The sequence below is a fragment of the Canis lupus genome, chromosome 7 (assembly GCF_003254725.2).
Source record: "Canis lupus dingo isolate Sandy chromosome 7, ASM325472v2, whole genome shotgun sequence".
In the NCBI taxonomy this organism is placed as follows: domain Eukaryota; kingdom Metazoa; phylum Chordata; class Mammalia; order Carnivora; family Canidae; genus Canis; species Canis lupus.
The window spans coordinates 46,411,711-46,432,234 of record NC_064249.1 but is presented as its reverse complement, the minus strand read 5'-3'; positions in this window follow the sequence as shown (position 1 = coordinate 46,432,234).

Below are 20,524 nucleotides of genomic sequence, written 5' to 3'. Positions count from 1 at the left end.
AAAGTAGAAAAAATACTCCAAATATTGTGATTCAATTTAGTATCAGTCTGTGAGGGGCAGGGGAAATCTATCACACCAGGCTTTTTGTCTTGTTTTGCTTTGTTTTGTCCCAACATGAAACAAGCTTCTAATAAACAGACTGAATTTTTCATTTGTCACACTTGTGGATACCACCTTCAGAACAGAATAAGCAAGAATAACTGTTCTTTGTGTTTCTCAAATCTATGGAGAATGAAAGGGTGTGAAGGAAAAATAGGTGCATAGCAGCTAGGTTTTCAGTGGAGGAAATGATCACTTTGTTCCTGATGGAAAATAAAGCCCTGTAATCACCACATTCCATACCATGCCATGCTAAGTCTTCTAATCCACACTGCTAAAAATCCCAAGGCTGGAAATGCCTCCAGTGAATCCGTGCTTCTGAGAGTTCCATAGGGCTACTCCATCTTGAAATTAAAGGTTTGAAAAATTATATTCCACTGAATACTAAGAATGATGAACATTCTTGAGTCCTCACGGTGAAGAAAGTACTTTTCCCTGCCTGCTTATATCACCATTGCAGAAGGTTGTATGCATGCATAGAGGAAACCCCAGAGCTTCCTTACTTCATATGCATTAGTCACACTGGACACAGCTCTGTCATTAGTGACTCATTCTCATTCAGAGGCCACATTCTCCCATCAGCTATTTGCCGGTGCTGCCAATCAATTTCCATACCCCTCTTTCAAAATCAATGGCAGGAGGAGCATAAATATTCAACAGAAGAAATGAGCAAGCGCAGAAGTAGTCAAGACTACCTGTGCCTCCAGAGGGGCATAGAAATTCCTCACAGATGGACATTTTTAACAAATTCTGCATGGAGAGAATGACCCTGCTACATTGTTGTCTGATCCACTAGAGCTGGATACTGGGTTTGAATTACCTACTCTCAAAGAGTGCCAGTAAAGGCCTTGTTAAGCCAGAATTAAGGATATACCACCAAATGCATAGAATTTCTTCCTTACATCCATTAAAATCAAGGCAATTGAGAGTGACAAACTGTGCAGGGTAATTTAATGCAGACACTTGCTGAACTAATTTATGCTGTAGAGTCTGTGCAGTCAAAAGGGAGTTGTCTGGCAGAGAGGTTTGAAACATCCTGTAGTTTGGTCAGAAATTCCAAATGCTAAATCTTGACTTTGGAGGTCTGCTTCCTGAGATATTCTCATTTTTCTGAGCTTCATAATCTATGAGCACATGCAGATACAAACATTCAAGCAAACCCTCACTAAAATCAGAATACATGTGGAATTAAGGTGCTGCTGACAGAGCTGTTTTACTCTTTCAACAAAAATCCTTCTATTGCTCCTCTCCCTAAATTATCAAAGCATCAGTGTCCCATCATGGTTCTGTGAGCTGCCAGATTTGGTTTCAAATCCCTGCTCAGTCTTTTGAGAGTTTCTGACCCAGGGCATACCACTTAACGTCTTGGTCAAATAACATGGTACCAGCATTTATCTCCTTCAATTTTTATGATGATTTAATTAGATACTATTTGTAAGGCAGTTGGTAAAGTGCCTGGCACGGAAGCACTTAATAATACCTGTTGTCCTTATCTCTAGTATTATTATTCATGATGTTGCATTTTCAGCCAGTAGTGAACTTAGAGTTATACAACCTACAACCTCCCATTTCCAAAGCTCTTTCTCCTCTTCTACTTTGCTACCTAAGGGTACATACCTATAAAGCATTTTAGCTACACAATAAAATATACTAAAGTGAGATATACTTTTTCTGGAGTAGGAACAACAGATACATTTCCAAACAAGTATATGCAAACCAATTCTAACATTTAGGATGCATATAAATAATATAGAATGCCTCTTGACATCAGTTTTTATATCCCAAATCATCCTAAATTGTAAGTTGTGCTTGTATGGAAGAGAGAAAATCTTGTCTACTTCTTTCTTGAGAGATTCTATTCCGGAGTTCTTTATTTCAGAGGTATAAAAGTATCCAGAGTAACCAAGCTTATTTAAAACTGAAACAAGTTAATTGTTCATATCTGCAGGGAAGAGCAAGAACAGGAGGGTTTTCTGTGTAAAAATGACAAATTTGACCTCTGGTGCCACAAAGATAGAGTGCTGGTGAGGTAAAGAGTCGTGTAATTCTCTAAAGACCAATTCTACATGCAGGTTCAGAAAGTTCTTAGGCCCATTTATACACACCAGTGAATTACCCTTCATTCATCTCAACCTATAATGCATTTCAACACTACTGTTTTTTGCCAAAAAAAATTCTCCTGAGATTTGTTCTATGATTTTATATTCAATTAAAGTAAATAAAGCTGGAATAACCTAGGAGAGAAAGAGAAAGTCTGGTTAATTGAATTTTCTGCTTTAGCAGAGGGTTAAGTAGAAAACATTTTTGTTTTTAATCTTTTGTTTAAAATGTATGAGCATGCTTTCCTCCCTTGGGAATTGTAATATTGCCCAAGAACTTGCTTTAATTTTTTGTAAAGTGATAGAGGACAATATTATCTCTAAAGTCCTTTCAATTTTTAATATACTGTGAATTGGACATCAATGGATAACCTAAGAGAGGTGAAAGAGACCCCAACATGTGCTCTACAGAGCCATACTTATCATAAACAATGCTTTATAGACAGTTTATTTAAAATAATATCTTAACTAGTTCTCTGCAGCTAGGATGATGGCTTAATAGTGGGCAAAAGTTCAGGCACAGGTCAGCTGATCTGCAGAAGGTCACAACAATCTTGGAATGCTTGGTTTGCCAGGATATCAGAAAAGATCATTTTCTGGAGGTCAGCCTACATTAGAGAGTTCCTCTCACACTCCTGGATCTGAGGATCAGCAGAAACACTTGAATGACTTTCTGTGACTTCAAAAAGATGGAGTGGATCCTTTAATCTGCAATTACCTAATTAGCAGGAATCTGAAACCAAGGAGTATCAACCATTTGGATTTTTTTAAAGATTATTTATTTATTTATTCATAGAGACACAGAGAGAGACACACACACACAGGCAGAGGGAGAAACAGGCACCATGCAGGGAGCCTGACATGGGACTTGATCCAGGGTCTCCAGGATCACGCCCTGGGCTGCAGGCGGCGCTAAACCACTGCACCACCGAGGCTGCCCAACCATTTGGATTTTATTTGCAGCCTAACTACCCTCTTATTCTACTGTTAACTCCATCTCAACAAAATCAGCCAACAGGTGCCTACCTGGTAGATGAATTTCATGGCTGTTTTGACTCTGGAAGGAGATGGAGGAAGTGGAAAATGTCTGGAAATGATCCCTGCTGACTCTATGCTGACATGCTGGATATTTACTTTGAAATCCACCATTCTTTGGATACTTGTCATGATTCATAAAAGAGATTGACATCTCCATTATCTCTGAGGTGCCTGTGTGTAATTCCTATTAGTGTGAGCAGGACTTGCACAGAAATTTGAGACTTTAGTCTCTTGTCTTGCTCTAAAGAGTGATGTTGAAGACAGGCTTTCAGGTAAACTGAAAAAAGGTCAGCGTGTCCATCTAAAGATTTGGCAATTTTTTTTTACCATAGATTCAGAATGTTTATGCTAGAAAGTGAGTTGGACGCAACTAAGAATAATTCTCTCAACTTACAGATGACAGGAGTGAATTGTAGAGAGGGTATCACGTTTTCTCAAAGCCGTGGAGCTACGTATTTGTGGGAAGTTGTGACTATAGCTCAGGACTCTTTATTTCTCTTCCAATGCCCTTTATCCTCGGTGTATTATTTGACCCTTCTAGAAATTTAAGAATCTAATCACATAACTCCAAACAAAAAAAGTACTATGACCTACTGTTTCTGGAAATGTTGAAGTAACAAAAATGGCCTTGACCTCCTACCATAAACAAATTGAAAACTAGACAAAATATATAAAACAATTGTTTTGAGAGATTGGACAGCTAGTGATGCAGGACCATAAGCCCCAAGAGAAGAGAAACAATATAAGCCCCACTGAAAGGGCTGGGAATCAGAACAGAGCTCTATTAGCTCATGAAGTTAAAGAGATGGAGACCAATGATGAAGGAAGCTAGGGCAGCTGGACATTGAAGAGCAGAGTTTTGAGGAGGGAAATATGTAGGAAAGAAAGAAGTCCAGAAAGCTACATGGGGGTGCCTTGTGTGGTACTATGCTGCATATATACAGAGTGAAATTTCAAACACCTAGGTGAAGAAGAAACAAAACTGTTATCTGAGAAATTCACAGAGTTTACATGGAGTAGAGAGATTTTGAGCACTGACATTCCAGTTCTGTCCCATTTTTTAAATTTGTCTTTCAATTTGTGTAATTTGTATTGAAATATGCTCAAGTTACCTAATTCTTTCTTCAGCTTGGCTGGGTCTACTGATAAACTCATCGAATGATTCTTCATTTCTACTACAATATTTTCTAGTTGAAGAATCTCTCTTTGTCTCTTTATTATAATTTTTATCTTTTGACCTAAATTTCTCATCTATTTATGTATTTTACCCACCTTTTTGGCTCGGTCTTTTTTTTAAGTATTTTATTTATTCCTCTAAAAGAGAGAGGGAGCATGGGTGGGTGGTGGGGAGGCAGACACAGAGGAGAGGCAGACACCCCACTGAGCAGGGAACCTGATGCAGGGCTTGATCCCAGGACCCTGAGATCACGACCTGAGCCAAAGGCAGATGCTTAACCATCTGAGCCACCCAGGTGCCCCTCAATTAGATCTTTTAACATGTTAGTCATAGCATTTTTAAGGTCCCTGTTTTATAATTCCAACATGAGTCATCTCTGATTCTGGTTTTATTGAATGCCCTGTCTCTTGATAATGACTTGTTTTCACTTAATTTGTGTGGCTTCTATTTTTAAATTGTAAGACATCTTGTGTAGAACAGGAGAGATTGAGGTAAATATTATTTATACCCCTACACTGACATGCTTCAAGTTCCACCACAGATGCTTTGGATTTGGGATGTGGGCTGGATTCAATGACACTTTTTCTTACTTCTACTTTCCCCAGTAGTAATGGGTCTTCACCTATGCCTAGGAGCAATGAGTTTTTTTGCCTTGACTACGGTAGCTTAAGTCTTTTGAAAGAAACATCAGATGATGGACCTTCATCTCTTTCCCACAGTGGCAACCAATTTTCTCCTTCACACCTGCATGACTTAGGGAGTCTTTCTCTAGTCTCTTGCTGTGCCTTGAGTCTTTCTTACAAATACCAGGTGGAGGTTCTTTTGAAAAGAGTCAGTAAGTGGATATAAAACTCCACATTCATCTTAAGCAATTCATTAATACTTTAACCATTTTTTTTCTTACCCTCTTATATGGGGACTGTATCTTCTGCCTGTACTCTGACATAGTTGGCAGAGTCATCAGGTATCCTATCTATCTTACTAGAGGCAGTGAAATGATCTATCATTATCTTCAGGCTGTTTATTCATTGTTAGTGTAGCAGAAATGAAATCTCCTAGACAGAACAATAGGGCAAGAAAAAGAAACATAACATATTTAGAAAAAATAAAACTAGTACTATATTCATCTAAAATACTATTGATATGTAGATAATTTTAAATAGTCTACAATTATTGGTTCATGGATGTCAATTTAGCAAATCCACTCAATACATGGTCATTGTATAAAATCAGTCATCTTTCATACCAGCAACAAATTATAATAAAATTAATACAACTTATAATACCATAAAACTTGAGGAGTACCTGGGTGGCTCAGTGATTGAGTGTCTGCCTTTGTCTCAGATCATGATCCCAGGGTCCTGGGATCGAGTCCTGCATCAGGCTCCCCATCAGGGCGTATGCTTCTCCCTCTGCCTATGTCTCTGCCTCTCTCTGAGTTTCTCATGAAAAATAAATATTTTTTTTAAATTGAATATGTAGGATTGAATTTAATAGAAGATGTCTATGGTGTTTTTAGGGAAAATTATATTAATAACATTTATTCTTATGATTTAAGAGGCTTGATATTGTCAATGATCTCAAATGATCTATAGACTCAATACAATCTCAAAATTGTGCCAAATGTGTTTTTTTTTTTTTTTTTGGTGAAAATTTAATAGCTGATTCTAACATACATGGGAAAATACAGAGGACCAAAGATAGCCAACACCATATTAAAGAAGAATGATATTGAAAGATATATGTCAGACATAGGTCTTTTTAAAAACTAATTAATACCCTGGTATTAGAATAAGACTGATAGACTAATAATACAGAACAGAGATTCTGGAAACAAAGCCATAAATACATGGTCATTTGACTGATGTTAAAGATGACACTTTAATACAAGATAAAAAGAATTATCTTTATTTTGAGATTTTTATTTCACATCAGTTATAAGATATACAGAGAAATCTTGTACTTTCTACCAAGTTTCTTCTGATGCTAAGAAACTAAAAGCTGTATTACAATATCATATTCAGGATATTGACATTAATATGTTCAAGACACAGAAAATTTCCATGACCACAGTGAACTCTCCTATTGCCTTTTTGTAGCCTCACATACTTCCCTCCTGCCTCTATTTCTGAATTTCTGGCAATCACTAATGTGTTCTACATTTCCATAATTTTGTTATTTAAAGAAGGTTATATAAATGGAATTATATAGTGTATGACCATTGGGGATTGGCTTTTTTCATTCAGTATAATTTTGTAGAGATTCATCCAAGCCGTTGCATGTATCAATAGTTTGTTCCTTTTTATTGCTGAGTAACATAGCATGTCATGGATGAACTACGTTTGTTTAGTAAATCATCTACTGAAAGACATCTAGATTGTTTCCAATTTTGATCTATTATGGACAAGGTAATAGTACTTTAGTGTAAATGGAGAGAAGTGAACTTTATGTTTTAGAATTCTACCCAAAAGGACTTGCTAATGCAATAGCAATGGGAACTGAGGAAAGAGGTAACAATTGTTAGTTTCTTGAGCAGTTGGGAGAGGAGCTGCCTTTGATATATAAAATTGATGGGGCCTCTGAGTTGTGAAGACAAAGGTAAAATCAGTTTGGTAGAAAGCTCACTACCCTACTATAATTTTCTAGATACCATTATTGCTAGCAAATATTATTTTACGTGTTTGTTTAATATTTGTAACAATATAAGCAGAAGGACAACAAGACCTCAGAGTGTTTGACACCTGGTAGGAGCTCAATGTAAATATGCAGTAAATGAGTGCTGCTGGAAACAGTAAAGCCAGGGAACATTTAAACCCATAGACCAGTAGGGTATTATCAGAGGTAGTAATACCTACATTACACATTTATGAGGGTTAGTAGGAATACATGCAGATTTCTTGGCAGTATTTGGCACATATTAGGCACTTTGTGAATGGAAGCCAAAATGATCATTTCTACTAACATGTGCTACCTGAATAGTTTTGCCTTCTTCTCAGCAGTATTTATAAATGAGACAACACAGCACCACACCAGCCACTTAAAGGGAGCATTTGGTCAGGAAGGGATGGTGTTGTTTTCTACTGATAACAAAATTATAATATCTTATTACTTCATATTTATTTAACTAAACTCTTCTCCTGAATTTAGTCAGACTAACAAAAACATAGGCTCATCATAATAGATATAAAAAATATTAAGTAAGAAAAAAAATCCATCTTAAGACTAATGAAAGCTGGTGTTGAGATATACAACAAAGTCACAAGAGCAGAGCAGCCTCCTTTCATATTGTGTGCTCGGGGCCCACCATGAGGCCTGGGTTGTCCATATCTGAACTGTCTCTTCCTTATTCCATTGATTTTTTGGGGGGGTATTAGATGCTGGTAGCCACATTCTTTTCAGTTGCTCCACATCCATTACAAAGCAGCCCTATCCTGGATGGATGTGTTATTTATAGGCCATTCAAAGGAAATGAAATGGGCAATTTTGAATGCTGAAGATCATCAAAAGCAGGCCTATGTATGGCTGAAGGTTTATTAGGAGTCTGGTCTCCTGCTTCATAATAATCACGATTTGTTTCCAAGCTTTCTGAATGATTCCATGCAGATCTTGGGGCAGGCACTTTATTTTTGTCATCCAAGCAGAAGTCATAATTCCGAGGGCATATGTTTTTTTTCTATCTTTGTCCTCCTTTTTCATCACCCTATATCTGGCCTCTTCAGCTTGTTAAAGGTTTTCTTTTGAAATGGAGGTCAGGGGCATGGTGAAAGCATTTGGAGAAAATCATGTTCTCTCTGCCCTAGAAAAATATCGCTCCCTAGGAGGAGGGAGCATCTCTCTGGAGACTGCGTCTTTGAATTCTGGAGGGTCGCATGTTTGAAATGTTAATGCAATTTTATGGATGAAAATTTTACCTGCAAAACATTTCTAAAATATGTGCCTGTCAAATATTCTTTCCCCCCAGGGATAGTCCTCCCAACACATCAAAGGCAGCTCCTCTCCCAGAGACAGCTCTCTGCAGTGGGAGAAGGGACACCTTCCATTACAAAGATGCAATGCTCACAGTGTTCAATTATTGTACAGTTGCAATGATCCACTTGGAGAGAGGAGACACTAAAAGAACAGTCCAAAAAGCATCACTTCCTATAAAGCATTTTTAATAAAATATTTGTACTACATCTTTGTGATCTTGGAAATGCCAATCTCTCTGGTTTAGATAGACCAAAATATATGAATCTCCCTTCTATTCTATATTGGGTCTATATAATAGACCCAATCATCATAAAAAGATAACCTCTATCAAAATGGAGAGAAGCAAACTTACAGAAAATAGCCAAATCATATTAAATAATGGTGGTAAACCAGAGTAGTGATTTTCAAACCTTAGTGGGCAGGGCATCAGTATCGTTTGTACAGAAAGTTCCCAGGAGATGGATGCTAATGCTGCTGATGTAGCAACTATACACTAAAAACCATTGTGCTGGAGTGAGGACACATAGCCTGTTTCTGTTATAATTTCTGCTGTTCCTGTAGCTCTGGTGTGGTGGTTCCTGCTCTTTGTTAGTCCAGGTATTTAGCTTTTCCTAGGACTCTCACATGGCTTTTCACTAGAATAAACTTCAGTAAGTCTCTGTTGCTTTTCCCTCCAAACTGAATAAAAGCCAAGAAATATCAAGTTCCTTTTCTTTTTTCATCACTTAGGAAATACCTACCGTGTATTGTGTGTGTGTGTCGTGTGTGTGTGTGTGTGTGTGTGTGTGTGCACTCACACATACGATTATGCAGCTTATTACTCAAGCCTGTTTAGGTTTTTAATCTTGGAAGAAATTTTGCTTGCTCCTTGAGAGACTGTTTTCTCCAATCTCTGTGGGATTAAATTCAAGTCAGAAGTAATTCAGTAGTAACAAATACATTTATGTCAAGACAGTAAGAAGGCAGAGGGGTCAAGTAAATTTGTCTGGAGGTTTTGAGAAAAATCATTCTTAATCTCTGTCTTCATTCAGCCCTAAGGCTATAAAGTAGGAATTTCTCCGAATACCTCCTACCCTCTGAGGTAAGGTCTAGGGAAAAGATGCTGCTGTTACTCATTCCTTTACATGAGAAGAGTAAAATTTTGAACTGCAGGAATGACAACTTGAGGCTCATCATCAATGTTTTGTGTTTCTCCATTGGGCTGCATCAATTTTCAGAGGTTGTGGATTTTGCATTCTGCTTGTGTTTGGGGGCAGGAGCAGCAAGAAGCTGCCTGACTCTGCAAAGTCAGCTTTCCCCCCTGTGATTCCTAATACCTCAAGCATGGAGTGGGAAAAAGTAGGACACCCACATGTTATGGACTCAGCTCAAACCAAGCTCTGCAATCTGGTTTTATAAGCAAAGACTCTAAATCACTGTGACCTTTTTTTCTGGTGCATATGTCTCAATTTCTTCTAGGTACAGATGGAAAGAATAATCTTACTAAAAACCCCATTTGAGAGATGTGGGCAGACTATTGCACTGGTGGAATTTGGGCTGGCAAATATTGAGAGTTAAGCCAGAAGGAAGCCATGCTGAGAGGTAGCTTGAGTCCAAGCATATAGGTTCAAATAAGGAAAAATGAACAAGCACAAGTTAGATAATATGAGTAGCACCAGGCTCAGGATTGGAAATCCAGGCTGGGTATTCAGAGTGTGGGCGCTCAGTCCTGGCAGCAAGAGCATAGCTGTCTGAGAAACATGAATTTTGAAAGGGGGTAAAAGAATTGTGGCTAAGGCTAAAGCTAAAGCCAGCAGAAATGTTAAGTGACAGCCTAGAGGTATGGGGAACAAGGGAAGGGGGTGGAAAAGAGGCAAGATTTAAGACTGACGTTGACATAACCATTTATTTTCTCACTGTTGCATAGTGGCTTAAATTTGGCTTCATATTTTCAATGATTTCTCTTTATTAGCACCATTTTTGGGGTCCTCTTTTCATTTTCTCTTTTCTTTTGGTATATATTTTTTTGGAGTTCGATTTGCCAACATGTAGCATAACACCTAGTGCTCATCCTGTCAAGTGTCCACCTCAGTGTCCGTCACCCAGTCACCCCATCCCCTCACCCACCTCATTTTATTTATTTTTATTGAGTATTTGTTTTAAGATAGAGCAAGAGTTGACTGCCAGGTTCTAACACATTGGAGAAAGTTGTTTGTTTGTTTGTTTGTTTTCCAAAATCATAGAGCTAGACCAAAAGTAGAGGGTTTTTTTGTTTGTTTTTGTTTTTTGGTTTGTTTTTTTTTTTCTTTTTTATTGGAGTTCAATTTGCCAAAATATAGCATGACACCCAGTGCTCATCCCATCAAGTGCCCCCTTCAGTGCCCATCACCCAGTCACCCCCACTCCCCACCCACCTCCCTTTCCACCACCCCTAGTTTGTTTCCCAGAGTTAGGAGTCTCTCATGTTCTGTCTCCCTTTCTGATATTTCCCACTCATTTTCTCTCCTTTCCCCTTTATTCACTTTCACTATTTTTTATATTTCCCAAATGAATGAGACCATATAATGTTTGTCCTTCTCCGATGGACTTATTTTACTCAGCATAATACCCTCCAGTTCCATCCACGTTGAAGCAAATGGTAGGTATTTGTCATTTCTAATGGCTGACTAATATTCCATTGTATACATAGACCACATCTTCTTTATCCATTCATCTTTCGATGGACACTGAGGCTCCTTCCACAGTTTGGCTATTGTGGACATTGCTGCTATAAACATCGGGGTGCAGGTGTCCCGGCATTTCACTGCATCTGTATCTTTGGGGTAAATCCCCAGCAGTGCAATTGCTGGGTCATAGGGCAGATCTATTTTTAACTCTTTGAGGAACCTCCATGCGGTTTTCCAGAGTGGCTGCGCCAGTTCACATTCCCACCAACAGTGCAAGACGGTTCCCCTTTCTCAAAAGCGGAGTTTTTAAATGTAATTTGTGTGTTCACTTGTTTTGTGCGTATGAGTGAGAGTGAAAGTAGAAAAGCAATATTTTCCTAAAACAACCTAAGGGAAGAAATCACTGTATACAAATTATTGATTGCATGCCCCCCTAGTGGGCTTGTTATCCAATTGACAGTTTGTCCAAGATCACAAATTAATGCTGTATCTTCTAGGAGAAATATGATATTCATTCAATGTTGAGTAAATCCATATATTAAAGCCAAACATTGATAAATAATGTAGGCCAATAACCCCCAAAAAGGAATATTTCCATATTTCCTGGAAGGGTGACAGCATGCTACTATTTTTAATGGCTCTCACTATTGCCATCTCATATGTGTGAATGATGTTTCCGTGGTTAAGGTTCTGATTTATTAATTAGAATGCAGTTTTCAGTGTGCTAATGTTACCCTGAGTTGAATGATAAGCACATATTTTAAATATGAGGTTTGGCAATTGCACAATATTTTAAGTTGAATTGGAATATGTAAAGGATGAAAATCTCTCAAAGGTATAGAGGATTCGGATCACTTGCCTGTGTACTGGCAGTTTAAAAACAAAATTAGCATTTGTTTTATCAAGAATGAAACAGAACAGGGTATTACTGTAAATGTAACTTCTTTTTCTTTGCTTTGAGACCTCTCCCTCTTTTGTCCCCTTCCACCCAACTAAAACTCAGGTATTTTGAAATGTGTTATTTTGCTGTGTTCTGTCTCTACAAGAGCAGCATGCAAGGGTGTTGACTACATAAACAAATAACTCTCTTATCTGTCTTTTCTAAGGAAAACCTGCTTTCTAATGCTTTCTTAATTGATAATCTTCTTATTTCTAGAAAAGTCCTCTATGCCGGCTACAAAGTCAGACACTTTAATTGTACATGTGGGTGTGCATGTGCGCATAAATCCATAGTTATTTCAAGTCCAAAGTTTCTAGCCACCTTCCATTTGTTTTTCATGGTTCCCCAAATCCTAACACAAGTCCTCAATTTGGTAACATAATACATTCAAAAATGGGAAAATCCTGTAACATAGGGATTGGCCCTATTCCCAGGCACTAACTTCTAATGGAGTGCTTAAGTATGTGAATGAAATAACTGCTCATTGGCTGTCATTGAACTGTTTGTACAATAGAAAACATGATACCATCTGATGTCAATATGGCATAAAAGATGAGGATAGATTACTTTGTAATGTTTATGCTTTATTTTTTTCCTTTTCTTGCCTCTTTAAGTTTTGACCAAAAGACAGTAAGAAACTCGAGGTTGGTCAAAAATAGGAACTCCCTAACCCTGCAGATTTTTTGAAATCTAGATTTCAAATTGGAATTGTGAAAATAAAGGTAACAATTCCTCCTGTGCCCATACTGCAGGACGGTTGAGGAGCTCTTCTGTCCCTAAGCATGGGTGGCCTTGATGCTTCCTTAGGAGTTCCTTTTGTACTTTCCCTGTCGTGTAATTAAACTATGCCTCAGTCTCCACTCATGTGGAGGTTCGAATGCAAAACACAAACTACCTGACATTAGACATGGTCTACAAGAGGAGCCCCAAAGGTGAATGATGTTTCAGTGATGTTTCACTAAGCCAGTTTCAAAGCCACTCCTGCATCACTCCACCAGCTAACAGTCACTCTGGGATGGAAGAAAGGCAGATGATTTTAAGCAGCCGCTCGTTGCTACTGTGTCTTTGGTCTGGGTCATTTAGTAAAGAGGTGTTCAGACACCTGTGCCTCAGCATCACCCAAGGTCAGCTCAGTGTCCTTCTCATTGCAGTCACAAAGGTTTCTGAGGATAATCCTAGGTTACCAATGGAAACTTAAATGTTCTTAATATTGTCTATGTAAGGTGTCAGAGGTATATATTACTGTTTTCAATAATGTTAAATTTTTAAACAAGTTCCTATGCTTTAGTGAACAATCCTTATCTATTTTGTACCAAATATACCTTAGGATGAGTATGTTTTATTTAAAGGCAGGGTATTCAGTGTGTGTGTGTGTGTGTGTGTGTGTGTGTGTGTGTGTGTGAGACAGAGAAAGAGAGAGAGGAAAAAAAAAAGAGAATTCAAGTGTGTTTCTTGCCCTTAATCCCAAGGTTATCCACTTTGGTGCTTTGAAGAATCTGGGAGTGAGTGCTTATGCCTGGCTCTTTACTTTTGTAATAATCAGATATGCTCCAGTCTTAGAAATCTAGATGTGCACTATTCTCAGTTTTCTGTAGCCTCCAAGCTGCCTTTCTTCTGGCTGCTCTAGCTACACCTTACATGTTCACAAAACTTAGGAAGCAGCACTGCTCAGGATTGCTATCTTTGCATTGACAGGGTTATGAAGGGCTGGGGTCAGAAATATTCTTTTTAGCAGAAGAGTTAGAAAACACCTTTTTATCTTTAGATTTCAGGGCAAGAAAAACAAAAACGGGAAAAAGGCAGCAGTTCCTGTGTAGGACCAGGTCATCCATGTCCACTTACTGCCTCCATTTGTGAAATGGTAGTTCCTTGGGAGTGACAGGCACTTTATTTGTGTCCCTACCACCAGATTTAGAGGTTATAGTGATGGAGAGAATATAATCTTTGAAGATTATAAGTAAATTGTTACTTATATTGCTTTTTTTGTATTATCTATACCTTATGCTAAAGAGTTCTTTCATATATCCTTGTTGTCAAGGTTTTTCCCCCCTCATTTTACCTAGTGCCCTAACCTTTTATAACTGCTTAGCTAAATCTTCCCCCATTTCTCATGGTTGATGGCAATTTCAGTTTCTTCTACTGAGACTCTACTGGTCGCTACAGACTTCTTTAGAATTCGGGGCATTATATAATACTCTTTTACTTAAATCTTGTATCAAGCTTGCTAACAGTGTCACATTACATTACTCATTGTGCATTTGTCCCAGCTCTGGAGTGAGATTACAAGTAAGGTTAACATAACATACTATTTTACTTCCTTCATTATCATAAATCTGTACCAGAGTTCTAAGAGTGTGTCTGCATTGAACCAAAACAAACCTATATGTGCATGGGAATATAGGATTTGTGAATAGGGAGGAGAAACAGAATCAAAGACTTCCATGAATACATTAAATTTGAGATTATACAAATAAGACTGTTATGGTCACTCATCACAGACACAGTACACACTGAATATATTTATCAACAAGTGGCACAGGCATTCAGCCCTTTAGGTTCTACAAAAATTGAGGCTGCTAAAGAAGCCATTCAACTTTAAGAAGGAAGCTTAAACCTAAGGACTGGAAGCTTTTTTCTTTGAGTTGATATGTATATGGGCAACACCTTGCAGGGCAGGTATTTGCCTTAGAGATTCTCAAAATCCCTTGTTCCTAACCATCCCATGTAAGGCACTATTTTGTGTTGTGTTGGAAGTCTTAAGAAGGCAGCCAGAGGATAGTATTGGATACAAGTTGTTGGCAGAAAATGGTTTCCATGTTCTTTTCTGCTCTGGGATTTCATTTGCTTCACAGAAAGGGAAGGAATCCTAACAGCTATGCACTTGGGTATTTGAGATAATCTAACTCCTGTTTAATCATATCCACAAATTGCTCTATGTGATTAAAAAATCTGGTGAAAGAGATAAATAAAGCACAGCATCTATCCTCTAAGGATTTCCAGCTTTTAATGGAGGCCCAAAGGCAAATAGTAAATTAAAAGTGATGCACATGCACACTCACACAGAGATATAGGTTGATATGGATATAGCAAGAAAGGATTGAAAGACACAAGGAAAGACTAGTTAACTGTTGGAAAACATTACACATAGGAGTTATGCGTAGACTATGCTATGTGGAATAAATAGGTAACAAGGTAAACATTATGGAAAAGAGCAAGCATTTGTTTGACAAAATTTTATGGAGCACATACTATATGTCAGAAACTTGTCATTTTTGGGGGATGTAACAGTGTGAACAAAACAAGGTCATCAACTACATGAAATATACATTCTGGTTAAAGAAAGAAAAAAATAAACCCAAATATATTTATGCCAGGGATAACAGTGGTGTCAGCAAAGATTTATGATAAAACATCTTTAGAATGGGCAGTGGGAGCCAGCTGGGGTATATAGAAGAATAACCTACTAGGCAGAGGCCCAAAGGTAACCTATCAATCATTCATATTTTTTAACCAGAAAAATAATATAAGTACGTTGTACCTAAATAATAAAAATTTAATCTTAATAATTATGACTTACAAAATGAGAAGACTTAAAAAAAAAACAAAATGAGAAGACATGATTTACCTTGAGATACTTACGCATATTCATTAATATTCAAATAAACACATTACAGTGTATCTGTGCATAGAAAAATAATCAAAACTGAATCCATTAATAATAGTAAGATCACTGGGTGACGGGCACTGAGGGGGCACTTGATGGGATGAGCACTGTGTGTTATTCTATATGTTGGCAAATTGAACACCAATAAAAAATAAATAAAAGAAAAAAATAATAGTAAGATCAATGATGTGTTTATGTGCAATACTAGAAATGATGCACACACACAACAATGCAGTAATGTCTTTTTTATTGAAGTATAGTTGACACAATATTATATTTGCTTCAGGTGTACAACATACTGATTCAACTTTTATATACATTATGAAGTGATCACCACCATAAATGTAGCTACCATCTGTCACCACACAAAGTTGTTACAATATTATTAACTATATTCCTTATGCTGTACCTTGCATCCCCATGTCACATTTTATAACTGGAAGTTTGTATCTTTTAATCCCCTCACCGCCTTGCCTCTAGTAACCACGGGATTATATTCTGTATTTATGAGTCTGTTTCTGGTTTGTTTTGTTTGTTCATTTGTTATGTTTTTTAGATTCCATATAAGTGAAATCATATGGTGTTTATCTTTTGCTGTCAGACTTAGCATAATAACACCTAGGTCCATTCATGTTGTCGCAATTGGCAAGATTTTGTTCTTTTTTATGGTTAACTAATGTTTTATCATTTATTATTTAAACTCATACACACACATACTTGATACACACACACCACATCTTCTTTATACATCTATCGATGGACACTTAAGATGCCTCCATATTGCATTTACTCTAAATAATGCTGCAATAAATATCGGAGTTTATATATCTTTTTGAATTAGCGTTTTTTATTTTCCTTGAGTAAACATCCAGAAATGGAATGCTGGATTGTATGGTAGTTTTATTTTTATTTTTTTATTTTTTTATTTTTTTTAGTTCTATTTTTAATTTTTTGAGAGATATCCACACTGTTTTTCACAGTGGCTCCACCAATTTGCATTCCCTGCAACAGTGCATGAAGGTTCCTTTTTCATCATTTCTCTGTCAGCATTTGTTATTTCTTGTCCTTTTAATACTAGCCATTCTGACTGGTGTGAAATAATATCTCTTTGTAGTTTTGATTTGCCTTTCTCTGATGATTAGTGATGTTGAGCATCTTTTCATGGGTCCATTGGCCATTTGTATGTTTTCTATGGAGAAATATTTATTCATATTTTCTTCCCTTTTTTTAAATTAGATTTTTTGACACTTGATGTGAATTATGTGAGTTCTTTATATTTTGAATGTAACTCCTTATTGGTTGTATAATTTGTAAATATTTTCTTTCATTCAATAAGTTACCTTTTCATTTTTATAATGGCTTCCTTCTCTATGAAAAAGGCCTTTTTAGTTCCATGCAATCCTATTTGTTTACCTTTGCTTGTGTTGCCCTTGCCTGAGGAAACAGAGCCAAAAAGTATTGCTAAGACTGATGACGTTCAGCTTATTGCCTATCTTCTACAAGTTTTATGGTTTCTGATCTTACACTTAAGTCTAATCCATTTGGAGTTTATTTTTGTAGATGATGTAAGAAAGTAATCCAGTTTCATTCTTTTGTGTATGGTTGTCTAGTTTTTCCAACACCATTTATTAAAGAGACTATCTTTTCCTCATTGTATAGTTTTGCTTCCTTTGTTTAAGATTAATTGATCAAATAAGTGTGAGTTTTTTCTGAACTCAGTTCCATTGATCTATATGTGTATTTTTGTGTCTGAAACATACTGTTTTTATTATTATAGCTTCATAGTATAGTTTGAAAGCAAGTAGCATGATATTTCTAGCTTTATTCTTTAAGATTGCTTTGGCTATTCAGGGTCTTTGTGGTTCTATACAAATTATAGGATTATTTTTTTAGTTTTGTGAAAAATGCTATTTTGACAGGGATTGCATTAAATACGTATATTGTTTTGGGCACTATGGACGATTTAACAATATTAATATTTCCAATGCATGAGCATGTTATACCTTTCCAATTATTTGTATTATCTTCAATTTCTTTCATTAGTGTTTTATAGATTTCAGAGTACAAGTCTTTTACTTCCTTGGTTAAATTTATTCCTAAGTATTTTATTCTCTTTGATGCAGTTGTAGATGGGATTGTCTTAATTTCTTTGATAGTTCATTATTTGTGTATGAAAATGCAACATATTTATATATGTTAATTTTATATCCTGCAAATTTACTGAATTACTTTATTCTAATATTTTTGGTGGCTTATTTAGGTTTTTCTATATATAATATCATGTCATCTGCAAATAGAGTTTTTCTTATTTTCCAATTTGCATTTTTTTCTCTTATTGCTGCAGCTATGACATCTAATACTATCTTGAATAAGATTGGTGAGAGTAGGCAACCCTGTTTCTAATGAGAGGAGTAGCTGTCAGATTTTCACCATTGAGTGTGATGTTAGCTAGGGTTTTTCACACATGGTCTTAATTATGTTGAGCTTTCTTTCCTCTATAATCACCTCATTAAGAGATTTTATGATAACTGGAGGTTGAATTTTATATGATTATTCTGCATCTATTGAGATGATCATATGATTTTTATTCTTCTTTCACATCATTGTATTGATTTACAGGTATTGAATTATCCTTGCATCCCAATGAATCCCATTCAATTATGATGTATGATCTTTTTAAAGCATTGTTGAATTTAGTTTGCAAACATTTTGTTGATAATTTTTTCATCTATGTTTATGAGGAATATTGGCCTGTAGTTTTTATGTATGCATAGTGTCTTTTTCTGGTTTTGGCATCAGGATAACTTGGGCCTCATAAAATAAGTTTGGAAGCACTCCTTCCTCTTCTGTTTTTTCTTGGAATATTTGAGAATGATAGGTATTAACTTTTTTGTTTGTGTTATGTCAATCAGTTATGTCTCCTGGTCTTGAAGGAGTTCCTTATGCAGAAGGTATTCTCTGGGGCCAGTAGTGTAAACTTCCCTAGTCACCTGAGCCAGGTGCCTTATGGGTCTCCCCTGTAGGACAGGTGCAACCTTCCATTATGTCTGGGCCATCATGAATGCAGACTCACTGGTGTGCAGAGCTTCTCCAATGTGGCTATCAGGACTGGCCATGACTACCATGGGTGCACGGTGAGTGGGGCTGGTTGCCATCCTATCTGGCTGAGAAGCCTGTGTATCACAGCTATAAACATGCTGGTGGGTGGAGCAGGGGCAGGCCTCTAGTGTGGCTGGCTGTGAGGTCTCCTATGACTGTTGTAGGTACTTTATTTAGTGTTTGAGACTGCCCCCTATAGTGGGGGGCTTCTTTGTGGGATACTGGTGCCACCTGAGGCTGCCCAATGGGTGTGGCAGGGCAGGGTGCCACCTGGGAAGGATACCTCAATGGGGCAGGTGGGTTGGGTGGGGTGATTCCACAGGGGAACACTTGGCAATGTGAGTGGTGCTAGAAAAGTAGATGATGACTATCAGAAATGGCTCGTACCAGCAGCAGCCAGCTAGATAGAAAGAATAAGAAAAATTGCACAGCCTGCATCTCTGTTCCCTAAGAAAATTTCTACAGATCTCTGTCCCTCTGGACATGCCCTAAAATTAGTCAATAAATCTCCTTCATGTATGGCCCAAGCACTTTTCAAACTTCTATCACTGTTATCTTTGTTAGGTCTCAGAGCAGGTGGGTTTGTGTGTAATATCTTTAAGAGTAGATTCTTAGTTTCCTATAGCCCTCTGGATCTTCTGTAGTTAAGCCCCACTGATTTTTAAACCAAGTGTTATGGGGCCTTATCTTCTCAGTGTAGGTCCCCAGGGTAGGTGTGACCAAGGTGAGACTTGAACTCTGCCCCTCAGAGACCTCCCTGTTTGTAAATGTCTTCTAACTGTGGGTTGCCACAGTGGATGTGGGTCCTGACTAGACTGTTTGCCTCTCCTAATAATTGTCTTGATGTGGCTTTTTAAAAAATATATATATCCTCAGTTGTTTAAGATTGGTTCTGCTAAATTTTCAGTTCATTCTCAGAGGCTATTTTTTTCTTCAAATTTTTACTTAAATTCTAGCTAGTTAACATACAGTGTAGTGATGGTTTCAGGAGTAGAATTTAGTGATTCATCACTTACATACCAATACCCAATGCTCATCACAACAAGTGCCTTCCTAAATGCCCATCACCCATTTACCCCATTCCCCACCAACTTCCATCAACCCTCAGTTTATTCTCTATAGTTAAGAGTCTCTTATGATTTACTTCCCTCTCACTCTTTTTTTTCCCTTTCCCCTATGTTCATCTGTTTTGTTTTGTTTCTCAAATTCTACATATGAGTAAAATCATATGATATTTGTCTTTATCTGACTAACTTATTTTGCTGAGCATAATACACTCTAGCTCCATCCACATCATTGTGAATAACAAGATTTCATTCCTTTTTCTGATGGATATATAATACATATATATATATAATGGGATACATTTTCTTTATCCATTCATCAGTCAATGGATCAGAGGCAGTTGTTCCATGTGTAGTTGTAGATTTTGTTGTGTCTATGGGAGGAGCTAAACTCAGGATCTTCCAACTCTGCCATTTTAATCCACCTCCCTATAGTCATTTTCAAGGAACAGAAACTGAGCAGGAGAGAGTGGTTAGAGGTAAGGTAAGGATGGTAACTAGGAGCAAGTTCTTACAGCACAGTTTAAACCTTGGTAAGAGGTCTTGCTCTGTGGTGAGATAAATGGGAAAATGTAAGATTTAGGCAGATGAAGGACATGCCATAACTTATATTTAAACTGATCTCTCTTATTGTTAATTTAAGTTGAGTCTGTGACAGAGGTAAAAGTATGAGTTCAGTTAGTCAAGGAAATACAACAGAGCATTGTGTGTCTGAAAAAACACAAGTAGG